The following is a 23,648-nucleotide window of genomic DNA, read 5'->3' as shown; positions in this document are numbered from 1 at the left end:
AACACACCATTAAACCTTGGTGTTGCCACCAACAACATCCCAAAGCCACACTGAGAACTGACCACTTCTTCTAATCAGAAAGTTCAAAGTTTACCTCCAATACCCATGAAGATCAGCATAATCCTCAGCTGTGTTCCCATCAGTGTCTTCATGGGAAATATTGGCACCATAAGAAAGGAGAACTTTGACCAAATTCAGCTGCCCAACAGAAGCAGCAATCATGAATGGGGTTCTGAAAGATTCAAAACATCCTATGAAATGGATCATTTGACACAGACACAGAAACATTCATTTCATTCCTGCTTGCTCTCAGAAAGTCTTTTCCCCATTACATTACAATGAACAAAAGAAAAAGCAGGTTTCATTAGAAGCAACAATAACATGGGAGAGGGAGTCAAAACAGCTGCGTGGGCAGACAGAGCTGCCACATGTACAACACTTCAGTGCACACGAGGCTGCTGTGCAGGAGGTGGTTTCTCAAACTGAGGCACTGCTGCCAAGCTCATGACACATCTGCCAGACAATGCCTCCTGGACATCCCCAATGCAGAAAGCAGCCCCTGAGGTACCACAGCAGCCAAACACACACTGCTTTCACACAGAAGTCTCACAGAAACAGCTCCTTCCAAGTGCCCCCCTGCTTTTGGTCAGAGTACATTCCCATGCTTCTCAGCAATCCAACAGAAAGAATACCAAAGGGACACATTTGGATAAACCCCTTACCTTTGATGCTGGTCTTGAGCATGCACGTCAACTCCTGCTTTCAGGAGAATTTCTACTATCTCTTCCTGACCTTCAGAGATAGCAAGAGCTAGTGGGGTAAAGCCAACACCGGTGGAGCCGGAGGGGTGGGGGTTAATGACAGGGGAAGGGCAAAGGCAGGGACAGGGGAGGGAGAAAGGAGCAAACCAACGGCAAGGACCAGGAGCAGCCGGAGTGACACATCCCAGCGCAGCTCAGAACAGGAGCCACAACAGCAGAATAGCCGCAAACGGCAGTCGCCAGGGGCAACGGTGGGCAGGGCTGAACCACCTGCAGGGGGGGGGAAGGGGCTGAACCAATTCACGGGGGTGGAGAGGGGGCTGAAGAAAAGGAAAAGGCTCCCTTAATCCTTAAACCTTGCATTGGTTTAAGCCTCAGCATTCATTCGTTGCCACTACAGGTGACAATGGTCCCTTAAGTATCTGGAAGAAGGTGAGGAACTCTTCCCCACTGTGGAAAATCCACGGAGGCTGAAGGACGACACGTAGTCACCAATATGGTTAAAGTGAAGTCATCTATTAACAATTTACACTCGCTTTATATAGAACCCTTGTTTATATAACGATATCTTGCAGGTGGCTATATCTTGGCCACAAATCCAGTTCTCACAGAACCTCTGCTGGCTACATCATTATCCTGTTATTCTTCTTTTCTGCTGCCAGCTCCCTTATCTTTTGCCCATAGCTCAACTTTCAGTAACCTTGCAACTAGGCCTCAAGGCCATTAGTTTACTCTAGCTAAAGCTAAATAGTCAGGATTGCTCACATGTGTGTTTTCTTCCAGACAGTTTCCCAACATATCCCCCTTTTTGTTTTTGAGCAATCCTGACTTACTTCATTATGCGAGATAACATGCTAATGATACATTGCCATAAACAACATACTAATAATACAAAAGCAATAATAACATACTAAAAATCAAAACCAATAATGACAAATATAATTGATAAACCTTGTCTAATTAAATCTCTAAGCTATCCCCATATCCTTAAGTGATTTAACCATTCATTTAAACCAATATATGCAACAGTTAATTTTTCATGTTATCTTAATCAATCGTTTTTGGTTGTGAATTGACTCTGAATGATCAGATAAATTCATGCAAATACACTCCATCAAAGTCTTCACAAACATAACCTAAAAGCTAACAATAAAAAGTCAGTGGTAGCACGATATTGTAAAACTGCATGTCTGACACTATCAACATCTTTTAGCATCTGTGTTAAAATATCAGTTCATCTGCTTAGCAGTGCAACAGAATAGCACAATCAACAATCAAGATATAGACGAGGGATCCCATAATCAACATATACAATACAATCAACATATCAATACAATTTGAAAAGCACATTTCACACTGCAGTGGAAGGACTTAAATACCTTTTTAGTATGAGGAAGGTCTGGTGTCCACTGGCGCGTAAACCCAAGGGGATAGAGGAGGCTTATCCGACAAAAATTCGTTGGGGGGCCCAAAAAGCGTCCCCAGACCCCTCCTGGGTCACGGCACAGTGGAGTCCTGGTTTCCTTCATGGTTGCCAAATTGAGGCTCAAAAAGGCCTAATAAAATTGTTTAGAGACAGAATTCCAAGCCTTTAAACAGCAAAGGCACACTCTCCCCCCCCCCTTTTTTCCCCCTTTTTTTTTTTTTTTTTTTTTCTGTGGTGTCTGCAGCAGGGCTCATTTTTTGAGCAGCAGCAGTGTCTGTGGGGGTAGAGACAGCAGCTGCAGCTGTAACAGATACGCTGGCAATGCTTACCGGCCGTATCTGAGCTGTGCCCTTGTGTGCGGGGGGGCGAGAAGCGGCTGCTGAGGCAGGAGTGGGGGTGCTCTCTGTACGAGGAGCAGCTCTTACTCTCCGCAGCAACTCTCGGCCTCTGAAAAGGCATACTCATTGTCCTGGTTTGGACCAGGATAAAGGTGATTTTCTGTCTTGTACTTTTGCTTTTAGCTAAGTCTCTTGTAAGTAGTTGCACTTGCTGAAATTAACAGCAAGTTTCTCAGACAGTGTGTGTTTCTAGGACTGATAACACTTGATGTTTATAGTTACTCCTAGAGACTGGTATGCAGAGCCAAGGACACTGCTCAGCTCTGAGGAAAACATCAAGAGGTCCCACCTGCATCCCTCCTTTGGGGAGGAACGGACAAGATAGATGCCAGAATTGACCAAACAGAGTATTCCATCCCATATACGTCATCCTCAGTATAAATTTGAGGGATCACGAGGGCCAAGTCATCAGTTTCCTGCTTCCAGCTTCCGGCTGCCTGCCCTTCCGCCCTTCCTGCTTCCCTTTCTTCACCCGGCATCCTGGAAGGATCCCGTCCGTTCGTCTGCCTGTGGTCCTGATCCGTGCCAGCCCTTATCTGTGTGTTCCTGCCTCCAGTTCCCAACTGCTGCCGACTCCAGGAGTCCAGCCTGGACTTTCCCAGGGCTGCCCTGCAGCCTCGGTGGTGACGTGAGAGCTATTGGGGGAAAGGGGGGAGGAATGTGGTATCCATTTTCCTGTATATTTGTATATATTTAGTAATTTTTCCTATTTATTATTACTGTTTCATGAAAGTTGTGTAGTTTAGTTTCCAACCCATAAGTCTCTCTCCCTTATTCTCTCTCCTTTCTTATCAGGGAGGAGAGAGAGATTAATAGAGAGCGTCTGTTACTCGGTTTAATTGCATGGCCAGTGTTAAACTGTGATACTCATTCTCATAACTTTTTTTTTTTTCTTTACTCCTCATCGATATATGAGAAAAATTAACAACAACCACTAGAAGATTCAAAAATGAAATGACATTGCTACTAAAATCTGGTGAAGTTAGCCTAAAATTAAATAAAGTGGTACAATCTCCCAAACCAAAACTCATATCACAAACAGCATCACTGTGAGTCTGTATTTGGAGGCATTTGTTTACATGGACGAACCCATCTGGTCGGTACCCAGCGCACTCAGGTACCTGTAAGTAAACACATATAACCTCGACCAGTTAGTTTCACCTCTGCCGGCCCTTCCCATTCTCCAGCGTTCAAATTCTTGAATTCCACCAAAATTTTTTGGGAAGGTTCCGAAGCTTCAGAGTCTGCTAAAGCTTTTGATGTATTAATATCGGAGGCTCTGTACGATCTCCTGTAAAGCGGAAAGAATTCATGACATATACAGCCTTACTAAACCGGTCCTGCGGAGGACTCCCTTCCTCCCCCCGTTTTTGTTTCTCAAGGAAAGCCTTTAATACTGAATGGCAGTGTTGCACTATTGCCTGACCCTTAGGGTTATGAGGGATACCAGTAATATGTCGGACGCCCCATCGTCCACAGGACTGTCGAAAGTGAGCAGAAGAATAAGCGGGGCCATTATCCATCTTGATGGACTTAGGTACTCCTAAAACAGCAAAGGACACATATAGATGTCTGATAACGTTTTGTTGCATCACCAGTCTGTGCGGAGGCCCAAATGGCCATAGAAAAGGTATCTATAACTACATGTACATATTTTAAACGTCCAAACTGCTGTACATGAGTGACATCCATTTGCCACAGTTCCAAAGACTTCAAACCTTTAGGATTGACTCCCATCCCAATACCAAGATCAAGTTTTTGGCAATCAGGGCAAGATTTCACAATTCCCTGGGCATCCCCCAGAGATAAGTGAAATTGCCTAGCTTACATTTTAGCAGATTGATGGAAAAAGGCAGGAGACTGTCGAGCTTGTGCAAAAACATCAACAGAAGGACCAGTCCATGCCAGTGCAACCAAATGGTCAGCTCGGTTATTACCGATAGCCAACCCTCGATCACTAAGATGACTCCGGATATGAGTAATAAAGTAAGAATGTTCTCTTTCTGCTAAGAGTCTCAATAGCTTCTGCAATAACAAATACAAACGCTTATTCGAAATTTCCTTCAAAATTGCATGATACATCCTCAAAACAATACCTACTACATAAAGTGAGTCAGAGACTATATTAACAGGAGTGTTATTCCATGTTTCAAGAACCCAAACAACAGTGGTAAGTTCAAGGGTTTGCAGAGAGTCAAATGACTTCTCTTGAATTAAATGTTCTTTCCATTGTCCAGGCGTCTCCTCCCAGGTAACAACAGCTTTATGGGATTTTTTCCCGGCATCCGTAAAGACCGTTATGCCGTCCACCAGACTGTCAGACAAAAAACTACATGACTCCCACTGCATGTCAGACAGAAGTGGTAACAAGAAATATGAGGGGTAAGAATTCGTTATTTCCCCGCCAAACTGTGCCAAGGCTATTTGTAGGTCTGCTGAAGTTCGCAACAACCAAATCAAATAGTCCTGCATAAGGGGCAAAATGATCTGACCTGGGTCTACTTCAGCGATGTCTTGACATTGCGCTCTGCCCTTTATAACAATTTGAGATAAGACTGCAACCCTCATTGTAATCGTTTTGCGTAAGCGGATTGACAAAAAAATCCATTCTAAAATTCTTAAAGCTTGTTTTTTCTTGTCATCCCATTGAACTAATAACCCAAAGGGATGAACTCGATCTTGACCTGAATTTATTATCATTAACATCATCGGCAACTCTTCTACAAAGCGAGATGCATGACACGTCAAAATTTTCTCCTGAATAACAGTCAATGCCTTTTAGTGTATTAGTTGTAACTCTCTTTTATCTGTTACATAAGACGTGGTACCCAAAAGATCAATCAAAGGCTGTAAATCATCATTAGTAATCCCGCAAAGTGACCTCACCCATTGGATATCACCCAGGAGTTTCTGTACATCACTTAGCGTAGTAATTTCTGTTTTAAGGGCAACCTTCTGCAGTTGCACTGCACTCCCCGTGATTGTCCACCCCAGATATTTCCAAGGCTCATGCTTTTGTACCTTTTCTGGAGCAATTTTTAAACCACGTTGTTCTACAGTCTTTGTCACCTGAGCTAAAACATCGTTGTAATTGAGTGACCTTCCTGCAATCAAAATTTCATCCATATAATGATAGATAATCAACTCAGGAAACTGTGATCGTAAAGGCTGCAGGGCCCAAGCAAAATAAATTTGACACATTGTTGGGGAGTTCTTCATTCCCTGCGGTAATACGACCCAATGATATCTTTGTGCTAGATCAGCCTTATTAACAGAAGGAACTGAAAAGGCAAATCGTTCAGCATCTTCTGGATGCAAAGGTATTGTAAAGAAACAATCTTTTAAATCTATTACCAATAGATCCCAATTTTCTGGTAACATTACTGGAGACGGTGGTCCTGGCTGTAACGCTCCCATATCCTCCATGACTGCATTGATGGCACGCAAATCATCCAATAAACGCCACTTTCCTGATTTTTTAGGAATTGTAAATACAGGCATATTCCATGGCGATGTAGACGGTACAATATGCCCAGCCATGAGTTGTTCTTGTACCAATTCCTTTACATGCTGCAGCCGGTCGTTAGTTAGTGGCCACTGATCTATCCAGACAGGGTCGTCGGTAGACCACTTGATTTTTAGGATCGTCTGCCACTCAGTGGCCGCTACTAAAAAGGCTGTGTTACAAGTCTAGCATTCAGTTGACTGAGGACGTCTCTCCCTATTAACATAATAGGTACATGCATGACATGGGGTCTAACTGATGCTTGTGACCCATCAGTAAATTGTAAAGCAACTGGATCTTTACTAACTCTAGTCATTTGCGTTCCTCCTCCTACACCCATAATCCCTGCTTGAGATGGTATGGTGGGCCATGTTAAGGGACAATGCTGCTGAGAAATTATTGTAACATCTGCTCCTGTATCAATCATCATGTTCAATTTAATAGTCTCATTCCATTTAGATCTAATAAGTACCTCTACCTCAGGTTTTCCTTTCATAATATCCATAGCAAAATAAACTTGTGGTACTCCAGTGGAGCCAAAGCCTCCACTTCCTCTGTCCCTTTCACCTCTACACGGTACCTGTGACAAAAATGGTACTAATTGCGCAATTCTACTGCTTTTTGGAATGGATACCGGTGGAGTAATAGTATAAACCATGATTTTTACTAATCCAGTAGAGTCAGCATCGATTACACCAGGGACTACAAAAATGCCGTGTCTAGATGTAGATGACCGTCCTAAAAGTAAAGCACACAAATTATGCCCCAAGGGTCCCTGAATATTCACTTCCACTAAATGTACGTCAGTGTTTAATAATGTTACATCTACTGCGGTTTCCACGTCAGCGCCGGCGCTCCCGTGAGTGGAAGAGCTGACGGTGTCCAGGGCCCCTGGGGTCCCTGAGCTCCCTGACCAGCGGACCATGCTCCCTGAATTTGTGTCTTGGAATGCAGGTAGTTCGCGCTCGGCAGCCGGTTTCCCGATTGCCGGCACTCAGATGCATTGTGATTATTCTTATTGCAATTTGAACACCATTTCCATTTGGGTCCTGCAACTCTGCATTGCGCTCCATAATGACCCATTTTACCACACTTAAAACATTTTTTATCTTTCGGTGACTTGCAGTTTGGTGCCGTTGGCACCATACCTTTTAATGCAGTGGACATATAGGGGGCTTTTTCCGATTGCCGAGTGCGCTCTACAAGCTCAGTCATATCTGCAACCTCAGGTGTTCAAAGCAACGATCCTAAAATTTGTCTTGTTTTGTCATTCACATTATCAAAAGCTAAAACCTTAAACGTACGCTGTTTGGAATCTGTTGGGAAACTGTTTGGAAGAAAACAGACGTGAGCAATCCTGACTATTTAGCTTTAGCTAGAGTAAGCTAAGGGCCTTAAGGCCCAGCTGCAAGGTTACTGAAAGATGAGCTATGGGAAAAAGATAAGGGAGCTGGCAGCAGAAAAGAAGAATAACAGGATAATGATGTACCAGCAGAAGTTCTCTGAGAACAGAATTTGTGTCCAAGATATAGCCACCTGCAAGATATCGTTATATAAACAAGGGCTCTATGTAAAGCGAGTGTGAATTGTTAATAGACGACTTCACTTTTACCATATTGGTGACTACGTGTCATCATTAAGCCTCTGTGGATTTTCTACAGGAATCCTCATCCAAATCAGGATGATCTTGGATTGCCCTGAACAGCTGATCAACAAAATCAGGAAAAGACTCATTTAAACCCTGTTTAACATGAGCAAAGGCATGCGATCGACCTGGTTCTTGAATTGATGTCAGTGCCTGCAAAGCAAATCTTTGACTTTATTGCAACATCTTTGGTGCAAATAGGGTTTGCAAAGTACCATCAGCAAAAGGACCTTGACCCATTAGCATTTGCACCTGAATACCATACAAAGGGTCGTTCTGTTGCCGTGGCTGAGATGCTTCATGACTGCATAATCTCTGCCGTTCCCTAGAAAACAATAATAATTGAGAGGGGGAGAGCAAAATCTCAGTTAATTGAGCTATACCTTGCGGTATCAACAAATCAGCTGTAAAAATGTTTCAACATTTGTTGTGTTATGGGAGACCTAATACCATTTTGATTTATTGCTGCTCTAGCTTTTTCTAATATTTTCCAATCAAAAGGTTCCCATTTCCGTGTCCCATCTGCTTGCACCGACACAGGGAACGCCGACAAATTAGGTACAAACCACCCCTCTATTATTGCATCGCGTATGACTCCTCTCCATCTTTGTCCAGATCCTGATTCTACTGGAGGCTCAGGAACCGGATTCCGCAAATTAGGTGGAATAATTGCTTCCGCATACGGAAGAGTCTGTGGAGAGTCAAGCGGTACCAGGGCCAAAGATTCTGAACCTGAATGCTTTTCTGCTGGTTTAACTGTAAGATCCCCCAGTTTTTGAATAAGGCTGTTTAACAACATTTCAACAGATCCTTCCCATTCTGGGCTGATAAGAGGAGTACCCGACAATGGTGGACATTCTGCGCTCTGTAGGGCTTCTGATCGATTAGGACGCTAAGCTTCACTTAAGATACCAGACTCATTATTTAAATGAAGTTCTCTTAACACATTCTCACTCAGAGGGGGAGGCAAGTCGGGCTCTTTAAATGTGCTTTCTCCTGCACCCGCATGTTCCAGCTGTCCGCGCGTTGTTGTGGTGCCAAAAAACCCCGGTAAGGGCGGCAGCAGGCTACTGGCAAAAGGATTCATTGGAGGCGCCGACGGCATTTCGTTAACAGGAGCTGCAGCGGCCGAGCAACCAGTCCTAGTATTTTTACTTTTACTGGTCTTTTCTGGAGTCAATGCAGCAAAGGCAGAAGCGGCTGCCGCTCTTTCACTTTCCATCTCTTTTAAGGTTTCTCTAATCAATTTCCAGAGTGTCGCTAAGCATCCTGCCTCCTTATCTCCATCGCTAATTTTATCCCATAGAGCAGTACCTATGGCTTCCCAAGTAGGTAACTCAAAAGCGGTACCCATCGAGGGGATCAAGTCTCTATCCCGTGCCCATTTCAGTAATTCTTGTAAGGTCCTGCCTTCGTATGATAAACCTCTCTTAGAGAGAATACATTGGAGGAGCTTAACTACTGCCTCTTCTTCTTTAAAGAGTGTAGACCCCATCTCCTCCCCAGCCACTCACCTTTTTCCAGGCAAGATTCTTCAATTCTGAGGTACCTCTTTCGTTCCATAGCCGGGCACCAGCTACATAGACCGCCGGGGCAGCAGTCTCCTTTCGACTGGCTTCTCCCCTCCTGCCGCACAGTTCCTTCGGTCGGCTTTCTCGTTACCCTCTCATCCCAGCTGCCTTCATCACTCCTGGAAGCAACAGAGAGAGGGTCCCTGTTCGGGCGCCAAATGTAGAAAATCCACGGAGGCTTAAAGGACAACACGTAGTCACCAATATAGTTAAAGTGAAGTCGTTTATTAACAATTCACACCCACTTTATATAGAGCCTTTGTTTATATAACGATATCTTGCAGGTGGCTATATCTTGGCCACAAATCCTGTTCTCAGAGAACTTCTGCTGGTACATCATTATCCTGTTATTCTTCTTTTCTGCTGCCAGCTCCCTTATCTTTTTCCCATAGCTCATCTTTCAGAAACCTTGCAGATGGGCCTTAAGGCCCTTAGCTTACTCTAGCTAAAGCTAAATAGTCAGGATTGCTCACATCTGTTTTCTTCCAAACAGTTTCCCATCATATGACAGGAGGAGGGACTGGAGTGGACTCCACTGTGCATCCATCTGTTTGATCAGGGGCTTCCTCAGCTCCTCTCCCTTGTCAGGCAGTCAGGGACACCAGGTTCACTGCTTGGATTGAGATATTGTAGAAATTCAGGGAAGAGAAATGGTATAGCTCTTGTACTCTTTAGGATGCGTCCTAACACAATGGGACAAATTTAATAGGGAATCCCCTACCCAGAATGAAATATAATAATTAAACATATTTAATTCATGGTGGCCACCATTTCAGTTAGAAGATAGAGAAAAATGTTCTCAAAATGGGGAAATTTTGCATTTATAATTGTGGTGCTATTTTGTGAATTTTCCATTTTTATTCAGTTTTGTTATACTCTGCTGTTATGAAGTCTGTGATCATTGTACATAGTGAATAATGTTACTGCATGTAATGCCAATAATTCTCTCCTTTTCAGTGTCCTACCCTAAAAGACATCAGTTTGTAAAGTGCACCTTTTGAACAACTGAAATGCTAGAACAACAGAAATGCTTTTGGAGAACTAAATTCACAGGTACATCAAGTCCCAAAGATGTTGCTACAGAACCCTTATCTTTGGAGGTGACACTGCTTGAAGAACAAGGACTCTGCACATTATACATATCACCACTGCCTGAACTGAAGAAGCTGGAGTGAAGATGCTAAGCTTGTAGCCACCATATTCCTTATATTCAGGGGTCTCCTCCTGCCTGAGGTATTCTGTGACTCATGGAATCTTTCACTCCAAGAGCTCTTTGAAGACTGAAACAGGGAGGGGAAAAAGAGATGAGAGAGGGGCAGAATCAGAGCTTCAAAAATACCTTGGCTCCTCTGAGCAATGTTTCTGCATTTGAACAACTGCTAGGAACTTGCCTTTGGTGAGTGATGATACAATATTATTTATACCCAAAATGAGTGCCAGCAGCTTCCTAGAACATCCAGATGGGCGGGTTTCATTTAAAAAGTATGAATAAAACAATGAAAATTCCAGGGGAAAAAAAGTTGAGCATGTCTGGAAAGGCAGAAAGGTAGCAAGCATCTATTCTAACACTCCATAAACATACTGAGAATCCACTACAAGATTAATATCTGTCCCTGAAAATAATTAAAAGGCTTCTATCGCTGCACACAATTCTATGCCCTGTGCTGATCCTTCCTGTAGCACGACATGTGATGGCCATTGGTCTGAAGCAGAATCATGCCAAGCTACCACTGCTTTGTGTGAGCCAGCAGATCCATCCAGGAATAGAGTAGGAGCTCTCTCTGGTGGTACTGTTGAGAAAATAGAAGAATGCTGGATTGTTAACTCTTGCAGGGACTGGAACAATTTGTGACTCAGCAAGTTGAACTGTATCTCTGCAAGGGAATCTGCTAAGGCACTATGAAAAGACAGTGACATTTGAATAGCTGTATGAAAATCCTGTTTTGTAATAGGGATATGTATTATAGCAACATCCAATGCAAAAATACCTCTAGCACATAATCAGAGTTTTTCAATCACCTCAGGTAACATTTCAAATCTAGACCATATTGTTTTGGTGGAATGATATGATAAAAATTGCCACTTAGCATCCAGAAAGTTTTTCCCTCCCATTGCCCTAATATACCAAATGACTGGAAAGTGTTATTTATCACAAAACCTCTGAGAATTAATTTTGGATCATGACGATGTGCAAAAGACTTTTTAATTTTAGTCATAACAGTTTCTAGTGCTCAGTGGGCATCGGTACACAATGGGAGAAGAGACACTGGCAGCATCTGGGCTGCTTCATCCTTGAAAGGTGCTCTGTCCCATCCACAGAATCTTTTTGTATAAGTTCATCATGTACCTGAGAGGTGGGCCCCAGAAGAATATCCAAAGAACAAGCAGGTGGGTCAGGCTGCTAAGGTCAGTGTGGCTCAGGTGGGTCTGGACTGGCAAGATAAAGGTGAATTATTTTATAGCTTGGTGGGCCCATCATATCCATCCAGGAATAGATGAAATACACAGATGGGGTCATGAGGGAGGGGTGGACTGAGCATGGACGTTATTGCACAGCTGATCCATGAATGTGAAACCTTAATGTTTAAATACTCCTCTTTGTTCCTTCCCATTCCTCTCACCTATGCTGCTGCTTTCAGCTCTAGGGAGTCAAAGCTCAAAAACATTTCAGCACTCTGATTGCCTCCTTAGCCAACTCTCACTGTATTTGTGTCCATCTTTTTTGTGTCTCCTGACACAAAGGATTTCTCAGAAGATTATCCCTTGTAGAAAGGTGACCTCATTTGGGGCAGCTCGTACTTAGCCTATGGTTGAGGAGTGTGTTTGATTGGCCATGAAACTTTATCATGCTTTGCTTTGCTTTGTTTGCAAAGAGGAAAACTCCTGCTGTGCCCGTGTGCAGCAGTTCTCTAAGGAAAAGAGGGGGGAGCTGGTGCAAAGGAGCTGAACCATCCAGCTGCAGAGACCAGGGGAGAAGCCTGATGGGAGGAGAAGTGATGCAAGTCCCAGGGGCCAAGGAGAGCAGTGGTGGGGTTGGGGAGGTGAGGAGCAAGGGTGTCCATCCAGGGTCAGACCTCAAGGAACTGCTTCTCCTTCTGGTGCAGACCTCCTGAGGAGACCCTCTGGGTCATTATCACTTGGAGAATGCTGCTAGAACCTCTCCTCTGAAGTACAAAGTAATGAAATATTCCCTTTCAATTAAGAGTGCAAAGGTGCACTTTGAAATCTTCCTCCTGATAGCCACTGGAAAAAGTAACAACCCCAAGAAGCTCTATAGGTCTTGAAGACATGAAGGAAAAAACAAAAGATAAAGAATTCCTTTGGGCTTTTGAGGCTTATTAAATGAACTTCAGATATTGAGAGAAGAATGAAAAAAATCTCTGAAAAAGTCAAAATACCTTAACACAAAATACCTTCACACAATGAGGGCCCCCCTGAGCCTGCCAGAGCCTCCCCATGGCCTCGTTAGAGCAGATCTCTGGAGGCCATGATTGCAGGAGGCAAAGGCCCTGTTCTGATGGCTGTAATGCTGAGAAAGCTCTTTGGTTTGTTGGATGCAGCAGAAAGGCCAAGCCCTGACCCCAGGCCCTGGGAAGGCAGATCCTGAGAGCCTCAAGAGAAAGTTTCCTCTCAGGAGCCTTGGTGGCCCAGGACACTGCTATGGCCAAGGGGACAATGTCCTCACTCCTTGACAGAGCCCTTGGCCACCTCTCCTGCAGGCTGTCCTACACTGTCCATGCCTGCACCTCCTTCCTTTCAGGCTGTTGTTGCCCTTCCTGCTTTCCCACCTGACTCTCACCCAAGCATTTCCAGAACTTCTCCGGGATCTCTCTGCTCTCAGTTCCTTCACCTTTAAAACAAAAACCTGGGCTGATACAGGACCACTCTGTGTACACCTCTAACCAAATGATTCCCTGTGGGTGAGACTTCTTGTTCTTTCCCTACAGTATGAACCTTCCAATGTGAAATTTGTTTAGCTTTTTCTCTCGACTGCTCTTGCAGGCAGCAGCTCCAGGTGAGCTTTGCCTGTGCCAAAGTCATCCCTGCAGAGCAGAGGGAAGATGATGCCCCTGTGTGCAGCTGTCCTTGCTGTCACCCCCCGGCAGTTTCTCTCTAGCCCCTGTCTTGTGACAGCCCAGCCCTGCTGCCCAGGGCACACATGGTCCCAGGGCCCAAGTGTGCAGGCACAGCCCAGGACAGGGTGCACTCCTGCTCAAGACAGCTCTATCTGATGGGATGGCCTCTGCAGTCCCTGGTGCTATGTCACCCCGTGGCCGCCCTCTTGGGCAGCATCTCCAGGTCCTGGAGAAACTATGTCAGCTGTGGGGCTTCAGCGACAGCTCTGCCCCAGGCTCTGCTGGGCTCTGGGCCAGGAGAGAGCCCGGGCAGGGCTGGGAGTTCCCCCCATGCAGGCACTGAGCCCAGCAGGAGGATGGAGATGCTCTGGCAGAAAGACTCAGCCTCAACTGAGGACACCCATGGCTTTCTCTGCCAGGGTTTCACTTGCCAGCCCAGAGCAGCTCCCTCCAGGCTCTCCCACCTCCTCTCCCCTCTCTCCCAGCACAGCCCAGTTGCTGCTGGCCCCACACCAGTGCCCACCCCAGGCTGCTCTGGGCAGACCCACCACATCCCAAGCCCCTCTGAAGGGCACAACAGCTCCTGGGGGGCAGAGAGAGCTCAGAGCCCCAGATGGGTGACCATGCATGGCAAAAGGAGCAGGAGGCACCCTGTGTCCCCTGCTCTCCTCTCCAGGAGATCCGCAGAGCTCTGGAGCCTCTCGGGGCCATCCCCTCTCCCCAGCACAGCACAACAGCCCTGGCCCTTGTGCTCCTCAAGAGCTCTGACTGCTCCAGGCAAAGAGCAGCCTCCCAAGGCTGCTGCAACCAAGGAGGGGCTTTCACTTCCCATTCATTCCTGATACACTGAGCAGGGAAAGCAGACAATATATTTATTGCAGGTACATTTATTTAACTTGAATTCAGTGGAGGCTCTCCTTTTACACAAAGTTTCATTACTGGTCTCAAAGGATGAGTGCATAGTAAAGGATGAGGGCTGCATAATGATGTTAATTTGAAGAAATTAGAATCATAGTGGAAGGAAAAGGAAAAAACTGTAAAGAAAGATAATATTGCAATGTCCTGCTAGTCATTTGAAGATAACAGGAGGCAGCCTATGGATGCTGAAAACCCCTAACTGTTTCCTCAGAGAACCCTTGAGCTCCTGGTTTCTCATGCTGCAGATGAGGGGGTTCACTGCTGGAGGAACCACCGAGTATAGAAATGACACCACCAGGTCCAGGAATGGGGAGGAGATGGAGGGGGGCTTCAGGTAGGCAAAGATGCCAGTGCTGACGAACAGGGAGACCACAGCCAGGTGAGGGAGGCACGTGGAAAAGGCTTTGTGCCTTCCCTGCTCAGGGGGGGACCCTCAGCACAGCTCTGAAGATCTCCACATAGTACACCATGATGAAAACAAAACAGCGAAAAAAGCTAAAAAACAACCTAATACAAGAAGCCCAAGTTCCCTGAGGTAGGAGTGTGAGCAGGAGAGCTTGAGGTTCTGGGGGATTTCACAGAAGAACTGGTCCAGGGCATTGCCCTGGCATAGGGGCAGGGAAAATGTATTGGCTGTGTGCAGCAGAGCAGTGAGAAACCCAGTGCCCCAGGAAGCTGCTGCCATATGGACACATGCTCTGCTGCCCAGGAGGGTCCCGTAGTGCAGGTGTTTGCAGATGGCCATGTAGTGGTCGTAGGACATGATGGTCAGGAGATAAAACTCTGCTGTGATAAAGAACGCAAAGAAGAAGATCTGTGCAGCACAACCTTTGTAGGAGATGTCTGTGTTGTCCCAGAGGGAATGGGCCATGGCTTTGGGCAGAGTGGTGGAGATGGATCCCAGGTCGAGGAGGGAGAGGTTGAGGAGGAAGAAGTACATGGGGGTGTGGAGGTGGTGGTCACAGGCGATGGTGGTGATGATGAGGCCGTTGCCCAGGAGGGCAGCCAGGTAGATGCCCAGGAAGAGCCAGAAGTGCAAGAGCTGCAGCTCCTGCCTGTCTGCAAATGCCAGGAGGAGGAAATGGCTGATGGAGCTGCTGTTGGACATCTGATGCCTCTGGGGATATCGACCTATCACTGGAATAAAAAAAGGGAGAAGTTAGAGCAGTGTTTCTTAAAAAAACATTGAATTTTTCCAAGAGAAACACAATAAACTTCTTCCCTTTCATAAAAAACTTTGGCATGTACTTTTCAAACACCCTGGCTGTTCTTGGCTGAATGTCCATAAATGAGTAGGAGGGGTAAGAGCTGCCCTAGAGCAATGGGTAAAAAGGAACAGGGGGGATCTCAGATTCAGTGACCTCTTGACATCCAAGAGCTTTTCCTCATTGTTACTCCCAATGCACAAGGAGCCTGAAGTGCAGAGCTGAAGGGATTCAGGGTTGTGCGGTCGGGTCCAGTTTCTCCCATACAAATGAAGAAATATTGAATGCAGAAGCCCCTGACATTTGTGCTGCTCTGCAAGTGAAACCCTGAGGGTGCTGAGAGGCAAAGGGACTGTCCCTTAGTGCAGAGTGAGGACAGCCGCTCTGTCCATCAGTCCTGCTCTCAGCTGCACAATAAGGCAAAGACCCTAAAGATGGGGTATTCTGATGGGAGGGTGGGCTGACCCCCAGCCCCACACCCTGAAGTCCTACAGCCCCAGATCTCAGGTAGTTTGGATGCTTTTCCTCCACGGACAAAGCAGCAGGACAGGACCTGCAGCATCAGTGTCTGAGATGCACCCGAATCCTCAATCCTCAGCCCAGGAAAAAGAAGGGGAACAACAAGGGCAGCAGCAGCAGGGGCAAGAGGGAAACCTGTTAAAGTTCTGCTGCCGAGAGAGTCGGGACAGGGCGACACATTCAGAGACTCCAGCATTTGTCCTCTCTGATGGGGGCGCTGCTGGAAGGATCCTCAGAAGTCAGTGCCCATGATCTGAAGGGCTGGGGGACTGTGCTGTGTGACAGATAGCAGGGTTTAGCTCTAGGGAGGGCAGCAGCTCTGCAGGGGATGCCTGGGATGTGCAGGAATCCCCCCTGCCATCATCTTCCAGGCAGCAGCTCCCTCTCCATCCCTGCACATCTCTGCTGCCTGCAGCTCTTTCTCTGTCCCCAGCTCTCCTCCCTGTCAGTGCTCACAGCCCCCATCCCACCCACTGAGTGCTCAGCTCTGCCCTGCAGACCCCTCCTGGCAGCAGCAGGACCTGTCCAGGGGCATCTCTGGCTGTGCAGGGGCTCAGGAGCAGCTCAGACAAGGGATGAGGAGAACTGGGGACTCTGTGCCTTTTGCAGAGTGCAGAAAGAGCTTTCCATGTCCTGGAGAGACAAATAGAAGCAGAGCCTGAGGAGAGCCCAGAGTGGAGCAGGAAAGCCCTGTCCTGAAGGGACTCCTGAAAAATCTTAGAAATATTCTGGGCATCAGCTGGAGCTGTGAGCAGCCCTGAGCAATTCATCCCTCTCTCACCAGCACCAGGAGCCTGCCCTGTGCTCCCTGTCCCCTGCCAGCCACAGCTTCTGCCAGCACCAGGGAGCTCCCCGGGCAGGCTGAGAGCTGCCCCTGGCAGGCAGGCAGCAGAGTCCCTGCCCCAGCACACAGCCCCTGGGCTGCAGGACCCTGCTCTGAAGGACAGCCCTGGGCACCCCTGCCTGCACACACCCCCTCACTCCTCTTCACAATTCCCCTTCCACCTCCAGCCCCTTCCCCCCTTACAGCTCCCAGCAGCTCTGGCTCTGCAGCTTTAGGAGATGCATCCAGCAACTGCACCAGCTTCACTGCCCTGCACCAGACACTCACCATGTCAGAAGCTGGAAAGGTTCTCCTCCACTCAGCTGGCACTCATCCCCTCCATCTTCACCCCCTTGAAGCTCTCTCTGCCTTGCTCATCTCCCCCAGATACCCTGGCAGTGCCCTCAGCCCTGCTGCGCTCTGCAGAGGAGCTGCTCCTGCCCACAGCTGTCTCTCTGCAGCACTGCCCACTTGCCAGCAGCTCCCTCCATCCCAGGAGCCCAGCTCACAGCTGTCAGGAGCCCTCTGGGGGGTTGATGCTGAGCCCATTACAATTGCTCAAGAGGCAAGGAGAGGAAGCTGCAGGAGCTTCTTTCTCAAAAAAAAAAAATCCAAGGCAGAGTCCACGTCCAAAGTTTCCAAACTTTCTTGCCGTGTTCCTGGGTCCCCCTGAGGGACAGCCCTGAGAAAGTGTCCCCTGCAGGGTGTGGGGGGAGCAGGAAGCAGGAGGCAGTGATGGCAGTTGGGGAAATGGAAGGTGCAGGTGGCTGATGGAACTGCTGTTGGACATTGTCTGCTCTTCACCATGGAGCACTGATGAAGAAGGAAAATGAACAAAGTTAGGCAAAAAATGTCTTGAATATTAAAGACAGTTTCCATATCTTCTTTTCCTTGCACAGACACTTTGCTATCAGATCTATCTTCAGTTCTATGGCTGGATCTCTCAGGGGCAACAATTCGTGGTGAAAATTGTCACACCAAAGCACTGCTAAACAAAAGGAATCATCAGAATTTGCACTCAAAGTGCCAAGTAACTGAGTTGGCAGAAGGCAGTTTCAGAGAGTTTTGGATTTTTATTTCAGCTCCCCCCAACTCTCCTGGTGAATATTCTTGGATATCTCAAACCCTCAGCATTTCTGCTGCACTCTCTGACTGCTGCTGGTTGGCTCTGTGGTGAGAAGCAGAACAGCTGTGTGATGGCTGCTACAGAGTCACATCTGATTTGCAGCTTTAAGTCCAAAGGAACTGGGGGTCAAGGGAAGCATCTGTGGTCAACTTTGTAGTTTAGTTGTTTAAAATAGTTAAAATAGTTTAAAGCAGTTTAAAGAAGGAGCTGCAGGCATGGAAAGTATAGGGTAGCCTGCAGGAGAGGTGGCCAAGGGCTCTGGAAGGTTGAAAGGCCTAACAGGTCCAAGGGCTTTGTCACCTCAGACATGGCAGCTGCCTCAACCACCATGGTCTACCAGGAGTAATTTTGTTCTGAGCTCAGGAGGGTCCCGTAGTGCAGGGGTTTGCAGACAGCCACATAGCAGTCATAGGGCATGATGGTCAGAAGGGACCACTCTGATCTAAGAAGGAAGAAAAAAGACCTGCACAACACATCTGTTGTAGGAGATGTCTGTGTTGTCCCAGAGGGAATGGGACATGACTTTGGGCAGAGTGGTGGAGATGGATCCCAAGATGAGGAGGGAGAGGTCGAGGAGGAAAAAGCACATGGGGGTGTGGAGGTGGTGGTCACAGGCGATGGTGGTGATGATGAAGCCGTTGCCCACAATGGCAGCCAGGTAGATGCCCAGGAAGAGCCAGAAGTGCAAGAGCTGCAGCTCCCGCCTGTCTGCAAATGACAGGAGGAGGAACTGGCTGATGGAGCTGCTGTTGGACATCTGCTGCTTGTTGAAGCCCAAAAAGGCCTAATAAAACTGTTTAGAGACAGAGTTTTAAGCCTTTAAACAGCAAAGGTATTTATTTGCAGATCCGGGGAACTCTCAGCTCTCGCTGGACAAAGAGTTCCGAGGGTTAAAGGAAAGGGTTAGGGTATTTATAAAGTAAAAGGGGAGGTTACAACATCGTTACATTCTCAGTTCTTGCTGACTTCATTATATTGGTACAAGGTGATTGCGGAAGCGGTGAAGAAAATGCGTGCAACCAATATGGTTGATAAATGAACTTCTGGTTTATTACGCAGCAACTTTCGCTTATATAGTGCTTCTGTGACCATGCCCCTGCCACCATATAACAACATAACTTTTTATTGGACACCCGGTGTGTTTACCTGTAGCACAGCGAATCCCTGGTGCAGGTAGCACCGGAGTATGGGCCGATCTAATTGGCCCCCCAAACATGGGGTTGGGCACAGCAAAGGGGTCACACCCCCTATCTCTTCGAGAATATTGAGGAGTATTCTCCAACATTCTCCAATCCTCTCTAACATTCTACAACATATCCCCCCTTTTCTTTTTGCACAAGCCCATGTTTGGCTTAAAATTTTGCAGTGCTAATTTTCAAACAAATATAGTGCAAATAACAAAAATGTGCAAAACTTAAGGATACATTCAATAATATAATGCCTTCTTAAACAATCTAGAAACCACTCAAACCACTCAATTAGTGAATCAAACAGATTAATACATTAAATGCTATAATGCACTTCTGAAATAATCTAAAAACTATTCAAACCACTCAAGTAATGAATCAAACAAATTGGTTAAGAAGTTATCAACCAGATTTCGTTGTCTTAATCAATTAAGAGTCGACTTCGCATTTATGACGTCTCTATTTCATACAATCATTCATACTCACACACTCTTTAACAGAGCTCTGTTCAATATCAGGAAGGTCTGGCGTCCACTAGTGCAGACAGCCAAAAGAGGGATAGGAGAGGCTTACCCGACGATGCATGTTTTAAAAAGCAGTATGTATTAATTTTACTATGTGCTACCTAATTTTTTTTTTTTTTTTCTCTTCTTCTTTTCTCTTCTTCTTCTCTTCTGTCTTTCTTTTCTCCCCTTTTTTAATATACTTGTTTTGTAACTATTCACTTTTGGTACTTAATAGAGGTCCATGTCCTTGTACCTCAAACCATTCTTCAACAAAACCTTTATCTTTTTCATAATATTAACAGCTTTGGCAAATAACTTCTTAAGTATCACTAACATATAACTAAAACACGTCAAAGTTATCAATATAATACAAAGTACGAGCAAACCAGTCTTACATAAACTTTGAAGCCAACCGGTGAGGCTAAACCAATTGAGTAATTCATCTATACCAAAAAATCCTACATCTTACTTGATATTTTGAGTATGTTCTACTAAATGTTGTATCTCCTTATGTATCGATTTAAAGTGATCACTCAAGTTAATACAACACATACCGTCAAAATCTTCACAACCATGGCCATGAGCTAAAAGCGAAAAATCAATAGCAGCTCTATTCTCTAATACTGCATGTTGTACAGAAGATAAATCATCAGCTAATTCAGATAGTACTTTGCTAGTATCACTAGCATGCTTTACTACCCAACAACTCAACTTCTCCAGATTCCGATGTGCACGAGCGGCAGCTGCTCCCGGCAAAAAAAAAAATAGAAGTAACAATCACCTGCCTTTTGGACCAAAGGTTAACATCATTATCATCACATCCCTGCGCTAGTATTTGGGCCAGGCCTCGCTTCCATCGCACACGATGGGTACTGTTCGGGTGTGCGTGAGGCATAACGAAGCTGAGTTGACCAATGGTGCAAGGCCCTCCAATGGGACAGGAAGGTATACCTGACCATGCCCGATCTTCCCAAATTAAAAAGTGCCCTGCTGGTAATTTCCTAGGAAGCTGTGTCCCAGGCGATGGGTTAGTAGCACCACGGAGGGTGTAGTTGCACCATTGGCTGAAATTGCCAATTGGGAAAACATTGGTAGTAACGCATTGTCTCCCCATGACTTCTGTGCAATCAGTGGACAAGCTACTCATCCAGAGACAAAAAGTGGCATTTAGAGAGTCTACAAGGCTTAATTCTTAGGGATCGGGCCCAACAGGCAGACGACTAACCCAAGTGTCGTAGTCACTTAAGCACGCAACTAAACTGGCCTTGGTGGAACATAGACTCTCAGTGTGGAATTGCACTTGTGTGTGGTTCATTGCTGCTTGAAACATTGGCCACGTCTCTTCAGAGGCTGGTACACCAACTAAACACGTAATAAAAGGCGATTGGGGTGTCGCTAGACTGGCACAAAAGGAAGTGGTGTTAAGCTGACGCGCAAAGGTAACCCAGACATTCTGTCGAGGGTCGAAGTTCGGGAAGGCAAAACAATCAAAGTTTAAAATGACAACAAAACCTATGATGAAGTCAACATGGCAGTTTCTATCTTTGAACATGTTGAGCACTTAATACGGCTGTCTCTGCTCTTGAGCTTATGCTTTCAAATTCGGCGGAGCAGGTGCCGGCTGAGTCCACTTGCTGGGAACCTACAAGGTACCTGTAGATGTGGAAACACACGTGACTTTTGCCTAAATATTTAACCTCTGCTGGTCCTTGCCATATACCCGTTGTGGGGTCCCTGTAGGTCACATACAGTGGGGCTTCCGAAGGGTCAGCTTGTTGGGCTATTGTCCCATGAATATATGCTGGCGCTAACTTTTGGTCCCCGAATATACACAGATAATTCAAGACAAATAGAGTCTTTGAAAATCGCTCCTGTGGGTCTTGTAAATCTGTGAATTTCGTTAGCTAATCCTTTAAGCCAACTCTAGAGTCTGTAGGATATCATCCTCTTGTGTGGACAGGAGTTCATGGCACCATTGCTCTTTGTCTTGCCACGTCACTGCGGCTCGTTGTGAACATTTTCCTGCATTGGTAAAGACTGTTAATGCATCTTGAAGAGGTTCCTCAGATCATTTTGGAACAGGAATCCATTCATGCAGGGACATCCACTTTAACGCAGTAAACCGCAACGGGGAAAGATCAATGGTTTGCAGTGCTTCTAGGAGACTTGACTGTAGGGCTGGAGAGTGCTGCAAATACCAGTCCAACTCTCCTTGCTTCATTGGAAGATAAATTGTGCTAGGTTCATCTCCAGTAATTTGGGTAATACGGTTTCGGCCTTTACAAATTTAAAGGGCCAACACCTCAATCTTTGTTTGGATTGTAGTTTTTGGCTGTAGTGGTCCGAAGATCCATTCTAACACACGAATATCAGCAGACCTAGTCTCCCCCTTTTTCTTTTTGGACTGCGTGAGAGCTCCGAGTAAATGCTGTTTACCCGTAAGGATGGTTAAGTCTATGGGTAAGTTTGCGTCACAGTGATCCACGGAGCGCTGAGATATTGTCAGGCCAATTTCAGTTATGGCCTGTTGTTGAGCTGTTGAAAGGGTAACGGGGGAGGCAGGATCGGTGCCTTTAAGAAGTGGTCGTAACGGTTCTAGGTGATCGTTTGTTATAAAAATCGCAGGGTGCAACCATTGAACATCACCTAAGAATCGTTGTACATCATATAAGGTGTTAAGAGTCAAACAGAGAGCAGCTTTTTGAGGTCTAACTCGGTGATATGCCATCCTAGGTACTTCCATGGTGGTGTACGTTGTATCTTTTCAGGTGCTATTTGGAGTCCCTGGTGACTTAGCTGTTGTGCTAAAAGGTGCTCCTGCTGCTCAGTAAACGGGTTTTGCTGTGCTATTAGGATGTCATCCATGTAGTGATAAATTAAGGCATCTGGCCATGCTTGCCGTACTGGCAATAATGCTGCATCTACAAACAGATGACACAAAGTTGGGCTGTTTTTCATGCCCTGAGGGAGCACTACCCACTCAAATCGTGAGGAAGGGGTTTCTCTGTTAAGGGCTGGGAGTGTAAATGCAAATCGCTTTGTGCCTTGTGGGTGTATGCGTATGGTGAAGAAGCAGTTTTTTAAGTCTACTATATGTTGCGTGCGATGAGTCTCGCCGTGGGAGTTAGTCGAGCTAGTGCTTGCTTGGATAGTATCAGGAGCTAACTTTGATCCGTCCGGCTCTGGAATTCTCCCCGGAAAACCACACCTCCCGAACCTGGGCATGCGCATCTGGGCTAGCCCCAGCTGGGCACAGGCGGGAGGGGGGCACCGTCCGGGCACCTGCCGCCTACATTTCCCCCCTTTTTTTTTTTTCTTTTTTTTTTCTTTTTTTTTTTTTTTATGGGGGAAAAGATGACAAATACGCGAAGATCTTAGCTGCGTGGTGCCTCGTTGTTCAGAGCCGGTGGTACTGGTATGCAGGGAGAGGTTGGTGAAGACGACGAAGCCGCAGAAGCTGAGGGTTAAAGGCATCATCTGCGAAGCCTGCAGGCTCCTGGGGGTGATCAACAGGATGATGGAGCTGGGCTTTTCCCAGCAGTGTATGGCAGGAGGACCAGAGACAAGGAGCAGAAGTAGAAACATAAAGAGCTTGGGGTTAAGGATTCCCTCGTACAGCCACTTTAGTTTAGGGGCTGCTTTTATCTTTGCAGCCTTCCGTGGGGCCGGGGGCGGCGCCGGGGGTAGCTCTCCGCGGCAGCCGGGGGTGCCGCCAGCCGCGGTTTCCGCCCCATCATTTTCCGGTGTTTTGACTTCCGGGCCGATATCCGATAGGAGTTCGGTCACGGTTTGGAGGGGCTTCCCAGACATGCCCTTTATGGCAGGCTTGCCCGTGGTCAGCCCCAGATACACTTGTTCGTTTTTTCCTTCCTCCGGGGATGGCGCCGATGGGGCTGCGCTCGGCGCTGTCCCGGGCTCCCCCCCCTCGGAGGGCGGCGCCGGCGGGGCTGCGCGCGGGGCTGCGCTCGGCGTTTTCCCGGGC

General features: G+C 46.6%; 1 protein-coding gene and 1 pseudogene across 1 annotated transcript in view; both read right to left on the bottom strand.

The window, feature by feature from the left end:
• LOC139789285 (zinc finger protein 501-like) overlaps positions 1-23,648 on the bottom strand; it is a 373,834-nt gene that overhangs the window by 209,201 nt on the left and 140,985 nt on the right.
• On the bottom strand, positions 14,240-15,171 carry LOC139789173 (olfactory receptor 14J1-like; annotated as a pseudogene).

Source organism: Heliangelus exortis, chromosome W, assembly GCF_036169615.1.
Source record: "Heliangelus exortis chromosome W, bHelExo1.hap1, whole genome shotgun sequence".
Taxonomy (NCBI): Eukaryota; Metazoa; Chordata; class Aves; order Apodiformes; family Trochilidae; genus Heliangelus; species Heliangelus exortis.
This window is presented reverse-complemented; position numbering and strand designations above follow the sequence as displayed.